Consider the following 9,474-nt stretch of genomic DNA (forward strand, 5'->3'; position numbering starts at 1 on the left):
TGGGTTCGATTCCTCAGCACCACATAAGCAAAAAGAAAAAAGCTAGAAGTGGCACTGTGGCTCAAGTGGTAGAGCGCTAGCCTTGAGCTGAAGAGCTGAGGGACAACGCCCAGGCCCAGAGTTCAGGCCCCACAACCGGACCCCAAAAAACAAAAAACAAAACAAAACAAAAAAGCAGCGATTATTGGTGGCTTTTACCTGCAGTCCTAGCTACTTAGGAACCTGAGACCTGAGGATTGAAGTTCAAAGCTAGCCTGGAAAGGAAAGTCTGAGATTCTTATCTCCAATTAACCACACAATAGTTAGAAGTGGAGCTGTGACTCACGTAGTACAGTATTAGCTTTGGGTGGAAAAAGCTAAGCAACAGCCCTGAGTTCAAGCTCCAGTATCAGCACAAACACACACACACACACACACACACACACACACACAGAGTTTAGCTAGTTAGTGGGTTTTCCCTTTCAGGTTTGTAGTTGTGGCAGGGGAGGAGAGCTTACATAACTCTCAAGTGCTGGGCACACACCATCATATCTGACTGCTTTACACTTCTTTTTTCTTTTTTTTTTTGCTGGTCCTGGAGCTTTAACTGAGTGCCTGGACTCTGTCCCTGAGCTTCTTTGTGCTCAGGGCTAGCACTCTACTACTTGAGCCACGGCACTACTTCCAACTTTCTCTGAGTAGTTTATGGAGATAAAAGTCTCACAGACATTCCTGCCCAGGCTGGCTTTGAACCGTGAGCCTCGGATGTCAGCCTCCTGAGTAGCTAGGATCACAGGCGTGAGCCACTGACGCCTGGCAAACACGTACATTTTTTTTTTTTAACCTTCTGCTGGTCCTGGTGCTTGAACTCAGTCTGGGTGCTGTCCCTGAGCCTCTTCATGCTCAAGGATAGCGTTCTACCACTTCAGGCACAGTTCCACATTCGTTTTTACTTTTTAAAAGTCAGAGTTGAGGGCTGGGAAGATGACTCAGTAGTAGAGTGCTCTCTGCATGCATGAGGCCCTGAGGTCAATTCCTCAGCACCATATAAGCAGAAAATGCCGGAAGTGGCACTGTGGCTTAAGTGGTAGAGTGCTAGCCTTGAGCTGAAGAGTTGAGGGACAGCACCCAGGCCTTGAGCTGAAGAGCTGAGGGACAGCGCCCAGGCCCAGAATTCAGGCCCTATGACCGACAAAAATAAAAATAAAAAATGGAAGTCAGAGTTGGGTTGGGGTCTAGCTCAGCAGCAGAGCATTTACCTAGCATGCACCAGGCTCCAAGGCTGATTTCCTCAGAATCACACACACACACACACACACACACACACACACACACACGCACGCGCACACACACACACACACACACACGCACACACACACACACACACATACCACACACACACACAAATTACAAAGTCTTTATTTTCATTCTGAAAAGAATGAAAAGAATACAGTAGGCTGGGCATGGAGGTACAGGAGATAAAGGTATGACTATCAAAGTCCAAGTGGGGCCGGGCGCTGGTGGCTCAAGCCTGTAATCCTAGCTACTCAGGAGGCTGAGATCTGAGGATAGCGGTTCAAAGCCAGCCCGGGCAGGAGAGACCCTGAGACTCCTATCTCCAATAAACCACCAGAAAACCGGAAGTGGCGCTGTGGCTCAAGAGGTAGAGCGCTCGCCTTGAGCTGAAGAGCTGAGGGACAGCGCCCAGGCCCAGAGTTCAAGCCCCACAACCGACAAAAAAAAAAAAAAAGTCCAAGAGGGGCCCAGGCAAAAGCTCAAGATTTGGCCAAGCTGAAGGCTCTTGCCTATAATTCCAGCTATTTAAGATTCTAAGATCAGAGTATCTCAGCTCAAGGCCAGTCCAGATCTTTAGAAGTATAAATAGAAGGATCGTGGTCCAGCGTAGCCCAGGACAGTTGTTGAAAAATTACTAAACCAAAAAAGCACTAGGGATTTAGTTCAAGTGTTAGAGCACCCGCCTAGCAAGTCTGAGGTCTTGGTTCAAACCCCATGTTCAAAGAACATGAAGACAAGGAAGAAAACAGGTTTATTCCTCACTGTTGCTCTGCCACTATTATGCAAATATTGCAAGCTTATTGTACAAAATTGGAAATGGATATATAGAGGGGCTTGGGGCTGGGAATGTGGTTTAGTGGTAGAGTGCTTGCCTAGCATTCATGAATCCCTGGGCTCGGTTCCCCAGTACCGCATAGAAAAAGCCAGAAGTGGCACTGTGGCTTAAGTGGTAGGGCACTTGACTTGAGCACAGAGAGGCTCAGGGACAGCACCCAGGCCCAGAGTTCAAGCCCCAGGAGAAACAAAACACATGTTTTTATATGTGTATATACAAACACATACAGAATATAGTTAAGTGAATGAGAATGGGTTCATGGGATCACTGATTTTTCTTATATACCCATATGTCAAGAACATCTTCCTATGTTGTTAAATTAACATGTTATCACTTCTTTCCTTTTTTTTTTCTCAGTGCCAGTCCTGGGGCTTGAACTCAGGGTATAGATGGTGTCACTGAGTTTTTGTGCTCAAATCTAGCACCCTACCAACTTGAGCCATGGCTCTACTTCCTGCTTTTTTGGTAATTAATTGGAGATAAGTATCTCGTGGACTTCTGCCCAAGATGGCTTTGAACTGAAATCCTCAGATGTCAGTCTTCTGACTAGCTAGGATTACAGGTATGAGCCACCAGTGCCTAGCTTCCTTTTTTTTTTTTTTTTAATCAGTTGTGGTGCTTGAACTCAGGGCCTATGTGCTGTCTTTGAGCCTTCTGGTTCACAAGGCTAGCACTCTACCAATGGAGCCACAGCTCCACTTCTGGTTTTTTGAGTGGTTAATTGGAGATAAGAGTCTCAAGAGGACATTTCTGCCCCAACTGGCTTCAAACCACAACCTTCAAATCTCTCCGCCTCTAGAGTAGCTAGGATTATAGGTGTGAGCCACTGGTGCCCAGCTTTTTTCTTTTAATTTTTTATAGTACTAGGCCCTGTACCCCGGCCCTTTTGGCTGGCACTCTACACTTCAGCCACACTTCCAGCCTGTCTTTGCCAATTACTTTAGAAGTAGAGTTGAAGATTTTTCTACCAGAGGGACATCATCTATTTCGATTGCTTTTACACGATCAGCCTGGAGAGGGCATCTGATCCCACAGGTTGATGGTTGAGTCTGTCCAATTAAGTTCCTATTTGTTTTACCTTTGTCCAACTGTGACCAGCCCCACCCCAAAGCTACCTGGACTACCATCAGCTGACTTGTTAGCATACAGAAAGACGTGTTGAGAATTCCAAGGATTTTAGGAGTTAAATCCTATGAAACATGGAGGGAAACCATGTATTATATATATCTATCCATATGTATACATACTTTTTAATTAATTAATTTTTTTACATCACACTGCCCCTTGTAACTGAATTTTCCTGCAGTTAGGCTGCTAAGAAAAGGATCTTTTCTTTTTTTCCTTTTAGCCTAGGATAATAAAGCTGGTAAATCCTGTTCCTAAGGGAAACTCAATTTGGGTGTTAATTTTTTTTTTTTCCGGTTTTGGGGCTTGAACTCTGGGCCTGGGTGCTGTCCCTGAGCTCTTCAGCTCAAGGCTAGCACCTCTAACATTTGAGCCACAGCGCCAGTACCAGTTTTCTGGTGGTTAATTGGAGATAAGAGTCTCACAGACTTTTCTGCCCAGGCTGGCTTTGAACACCACGATCCTCAGATCTTAGCCTCCTGAGTAGCTAGGATTACAGGCATGCCACCAGCACCTGGATTGGGAGTTATCTTTTACCTTTTATTTTTTGGGTCCGGTTGTGGGGCCTGAACTCTGGGCCTGGGCGCTGTCCCTCAGCTCTTCAGCTCAAGGCTAGCGCTCTACCACTTGAGCCACAGCACCACTTCCGGCTTTTTTTTTCTTTTTGCACATAAGCAAATCGAACCCAGGGCCGCAGGCATGCAAGGCAAGCACTCTACCACTGAGCCACCTTCCCAGCCCCTCTGTACAGTATTTTCACAAAAAGAAAAAAAAGAAAAAAGAAAACAAAATATTTCTTTTTCCAAGTTCTACTTTGGACTTTTGGATGTTATGCCATGTCCATCTATTGCTTCTTTTCTTTTCCTTTTGTTTTCCTTCCTTCCTTCTTTCCTTTCTTTCTTTTCCTTTCTTTTGTGTGTGCGTGCGTGTGCGTGTGTGTGTGTGTGCGTGTGCGTGCGTGTGTGTGTGTGTGTGTGTGTCTGTGAATACTGGGCCTTGAATTCAGGGCCTGGTTGTTTGTTATCCCTTAGCTTTTTTTTTTTTTTTGGTCCGGTCATGGGCCTGGGCGCTGTCCCTCAGCTCTTCAGCTCAAGGCTATTGCTCTACCACTTGAGCCACAGCACCACTTCTGGCTTTTTATTTTTCTGCTTATGTGGTGCTGAGGAATCGAACCCAGGGCCTCATGCATGCAAGGCAAGTGCTCTACCACTGAGCCACCTTCCCAGCCCCCCAAAAAAATATTTATATATTTATATTTATTTATTGCCAGTCCTGGAGCTTGAACTCAGGGCCTGCATGCTGTCCCTTAGCCTTTTTCTTTCTTTTCTTTTCTTTTTTGTTTTTTTGCCTTCCATTCCCTTGGCTTTTTCCTGTCCCCTTGCCTCACAGCTGGGCCTCTACCACTTGGACCACAGCTTCACTTCTGCCTTTTTGTGGGTTAACTGTTGATAACAGTATCTCAGAAGCTGGGTGCTGGTGGCTCAAACTTGTAGTCCTAGAAACTCAAGTGGCTGAGATCTGAGGATTGTGCTTCAAAATCAACCCAGGCAAGAAAGTCCTTGAGACTTTTTTTTGCCAGTCATGGGGCCTGAACTCTGGGCCTGGGCGCTGTCCCTCAGCTCTTCAGCTCAAAGCGAGGCTCTACCACTTGAGCCATAGCACCACTTCTGGCTTTTTCTGCTTATGTGGTGCTGAGGAATCGAACTCAGGGCCTCATGCATGCAAGGCAAAGCACTCTACCACTGAGCCACCTTCCCAGCCCATCCTTGAGACTTTTACCTTCAACCAAAAAACCCGAAGTAGAGTTCAAGTGGTAGATCACTAGCTTTGGTGGGGAAAGCCCAGGGACAGCACCCAGATCCTAAGTTCAAGCCCCAGGATGGGCAGAAAAAAAAAAAAAGCCAGGTGCCAGTGGCTCACAACTATAATCCTAGCTACTGAGAAAGCTAAGAACTGATGATCATGTTTCATAGTCAGCCTGAGCAGGAAAATATATGACACTCTTATCTCTAATTACCACCCCAAAAGCTGAAAATGGAGCTGCGGTTCAAGTGGTAGTGTGCTAGCCTTGAGCATAAAAGCTCAGAGATAGCATCCAGGCACTGAGTTCAAGCCATAGGACCTGGCACACATACAAAAAAAGTCTCTGATTTGTCTGCCTGAACAAAGCTTTGAATCTTCTTTTTTGTTTGTTTTTCATCAGTCATGGGACTTGAACTCTGGGCCTGGGCGCTGTCCCTCAGCTTTTCAGCTCAAGGCAAACACTCTACCATTGAGCCACAGCACCACTTCTGGTTTTCTGGTGGTTAACTGGAGATAAGAGTCTCATGGACTTTTGTGCCCAGGCTGGCTTTGAACCATGATCCTAAGATCTCAGCCTTCTGAGTAGCTAGAATTACAGGCGTGAGCCACCGGCTCCTGGCAAAGTTTTGAATCTTGATTCTCAAATCTCAGACTCCTAAGTATCTAGGCTTATAAGCCTCAGCAATGGGAACCCTGCTCAATTTTATTTTTTTTACTGGTCCTGGGGCTTGAACTCAGGACCTGGGGCAACTGTTCCTGAGCCTCTTTGTGCTCAAGACTAGCACTCTACCATTTGAGCCACAGTGCCATTTCTGTATTTTTGGGAGGTAGTTTATTGGAGATAAGAGTCTCTTGGGCTTTCCTGTCTGGGCTGGCTTCAAATTGCGATCTTCAGATCCCAGCCTCTGAGTAACTAGGATTTACAGGGGTAAGCCACCAGCATCCAGCTTCCCAGTTTTTTTTTTTTTTTTTTTAATGTCTATTCACTATCTACATCCTCTAGTTGTTGCCCACTCATTATATCATTAGCCTTTTATTTATTTTTGTTGTTGTTCTTTTTGGCCAGTCCTGGGACTTGAACTCTGGGCCTAGGCACTGTCCCTCACCTCTTCAGCTCAAGGCTAGTGCTCTACCACAAGAGCCACAGCACCACTTCTGGGCCTCATGCATGCAAGGCAAGCACTCTACCACTGAGCCACCTTCCCAGCCCATCATTAACCTTTTCTATGATCCTAGTAGGTGTTGTGGATGATTAGGTGAAGAGTCTAGGTGCTGACATTGCTGGAGTGACTATTTTGGATGACACTGGCCTCAAGTTAAAGAGGGAGTATTGGAGGCAAGGAGTAAGAAAGACTGTTTTATGAAAACAGTTCTAAGTCATGGGTGTGACCAATTAGGCCCTTATCTCAGTCTCTCTCTCTAGGCCTGGTAGGTGGTCTGTAGCTTTTGGCTGTTTTTTTTGGGGGGGAGGGGGGGAGGGTGGAGAATTTGTTTTAGAATGCTTCTTAGTGAATTCTGTCCTTCTGTCCTTCCTGGAGCTCAAGGTGATTGGAAAGTGACAGAGGGAAGGAATAGTTTAGATCAGATCAAAGGGCACAGACAGAAACATGGTAGGGGGTAATTATGCAACTTTTATGCTGCTTTTAATTTTACAGGCTCAGCAAGTAGAATATCAAACTTCTAACTAGGTTCTTCACTACCTCAAGTGCATTGGACTCCCATCTCTGGGACTTCTGCACGTGCCATATCCCTGTTTAAAAGGTTATCTGCTCCAAGCCAGCCCAGACAGGAAAGTCTAGGAGACTCTTATCTCCAATGAACCACCAGAAAACCAGAAGTGGTGCTGTGGCTCAAAGTGGTAGAGTGCTAGCCTTGAGCAGAAAAGCTCTAGGGACAGCACACAGGCCCTGAGTTCAAGCCCCATGACCACCACCACCATCAACAACAAAAAATAATAAAATGCTATATAAAATACTATCTGCCTCTTGCATACTTTCCCTGACTGAACAATGAAAGGAGGAAAATATAACCTGAGATAGTTGGTGGTAACCATTATTCCTAAAACAAGGTTCAGGAATTTGGGGGTATAGCTCTGTGGTAAATACTTGGAAACATACACAAGGCCTTGGGTTTGCTCCCCATTCCCACAAGAATAAATAAAAATTATAAAACAAGGATAAGTGCCAGTGGCTCACGCCTGTAATACAAACTAATTAGGAGCACTGTTTGAAGCCAGCCTGGGCAGGAAACTCCATAAGAGGTATCTCCAATTAGCCACCAAATACTACAAGTAGAATTATGATTCCAGTGATAGAGCACAAGCTTTGAGCAAAAAAAAAAAATCTCAAGGACAGTGCCCAGGACCTGAGTCCAAGAGTCAGTAGGGCACATGTGTGTGTGCGCGCGCACACACACACACACACACACACACACACACACACACATTTGAGTTGGAACTCTTTAGCAATGAAATGACTGAATCTGTTTTAGGGTGTGTGTGTGTGTGTGTGTGTGTGTGTGTGTGTGTTGGTAGTGGGCTTGAACTCTGGGCCTCGGTACTGTCCCTCAGCTCTTCAGCTCAAGGCCAGTGCCACTTGAACTACAGTGCCACTTCTGGTTTTCTGGTGGTTTATTGGAGATAAGAGTCTCAGGAACTTTACTACTTTCCTGCCCAGGCTGCCTTTGATCCTCGATCCTTAGATCTCAGCCTCCTAGGTAGCTAGGATTACAGGCATAATCCACCAGTGCCCAGCTTTTTTTATTTTTTTTTTTTAGATAAAAGTTTCACAGACTCTGCCCAAACCATGATCCTCATATCTCAGCCTCCTAAGAACCTAGGAGGATTGCCTTAGGATCCTGGCAGGAACTTTTTGCTAATCTTTCAAATCATTGTTCAGTTTAGAGCTCACTTCAGTCCACTTTTCCTTTTCTTTTTGTGCTAGTACTGAAACTTAAAACTCAGAGCCTCGAAGACTTGAACCATTCCTCCAGTTATGGCTTCTTTCTGGTTAACTGGAAATAAACAGTCTATTAGATTTGTCTACCTGAGCTGGTTGTAAATTTTGATCCTCAGATCTTAGCCTCCTGTGTAGTGGAGCCCAGCCATTATCACATCTTTAGTTGAACTCTATATATTCATTCACTTCTCCCAATATATTATGAATTCCTTCAGATCTTTATCTTTGTATTCCTTCCACTAGCCCAGTGACTGGAAGTTGGTGGAGGGCTAAATACTCGCTAAATTATAAAATGTGTACCATTTTACTTTTCTCCCTAATCTTCATCTTAGTTATCTCATTCTTAGTTCAAGAATCAGGAGTTTGGCTGGGGTAGTTTGGATCAGTGGTAGAATACTTGCTTAGCATGCAGAGGAGAGGAAAAGAATCTTAAAATTTTCCTGCTGTTATTTTTTTTTTTTGTCGTTCCTGGGGCTTGAACTCTGGGCCTGGGCGCTGTCCCTCAGCTCTTCAGCTCAAGGCAAGCACTCTACCACTTGAGCTACAGCACCACTTCCGGTTTTCTGGTGGTTTATTGGAGATAGGAGTCTCACGGTCTCTCCTGCCCGGGCTGGCTTTGAACCCCGATCCTCAGATCTCAGCCTCCTGAGTAGCTAGGATTACAGGCGTGAGCCACCAGCGCCCGGCTCAATTTGTTTTTCTGCATTACATTGAAATTATTTCCTTCCATCTTTTATTTATTTATTTATTTATTTTTGGGTCCAATCGTGGGGCCTGAACTCTGGGCCTGGGCATTGTCCCTCAGCTCTTCAGCTCAAGGCTAGCACTCTACCACTTGAGCCACAGCGCCACTTCCGGCTTTTTTCTTTTTGCTTATGTGGTGCTGAGGGATCGAACCCAGGGCCTCAGGCATGCAAGGCAAGTGCTCTACCACTGAGCCACCTTCCCAGCCCCTTCCTCCCATCTTTCAGTTAGCGCATATTAATTGTGCTATGTGAGGGGCTTCATTATGATAAAGTTATTCTTTTTCATTATACACCAAGAACTATGACTCTTAACTTCTTGTATAGCATAGTTACAAGCGCTTGAAAGTCTACACATGCGCACCAGCTTTGCAGCTCGGCGCATGCGCATTGGCCACCTTTTGACTTTCGACTCCTCCTCTTCTTCTTGCTTGGAGCGTGCGCATCAAGAAAGACAAAGGTGGGGGAAAGTGACCAAGCAGTCATTCAGGCGCATGCTCATCCCTAAATTGCCCAGGTTCTGAGGAGCTCACGGTGGTGGAGAAGGTGTGGCTTATCTAATCAGGAGGCGGAAGTCCAATAGCAGGGAGTGAGCTAAGCCCCTCCCTCCCCGCAATTGGCTAGCTCTCTGTGTTGTGGGGCGGGGAAAGGAAGGAATGGGAGCTGTTGGAGGGGTGGGGTGGCGAAGAGATCAGTTCTCCCTGTTCTGCGCAAGCGTCAGGGAGCGACCAGAAGG

Source organism: Dipodomys spectabilis, unplaced genomic scaffold, assembly GCF_019054845.1.
Source record: "Dipodomys spectabilis isolate Male_0828 unplaced genomic scaffold, ASM1905484v1 ptg000576l, whole genome shotgun sequence".
NCBI lineage: Eukaryota > Metazoa > Chordata > Mammalia > Rodentia > Heteromyidae > Dipodomys > Dipodomys spectabilis.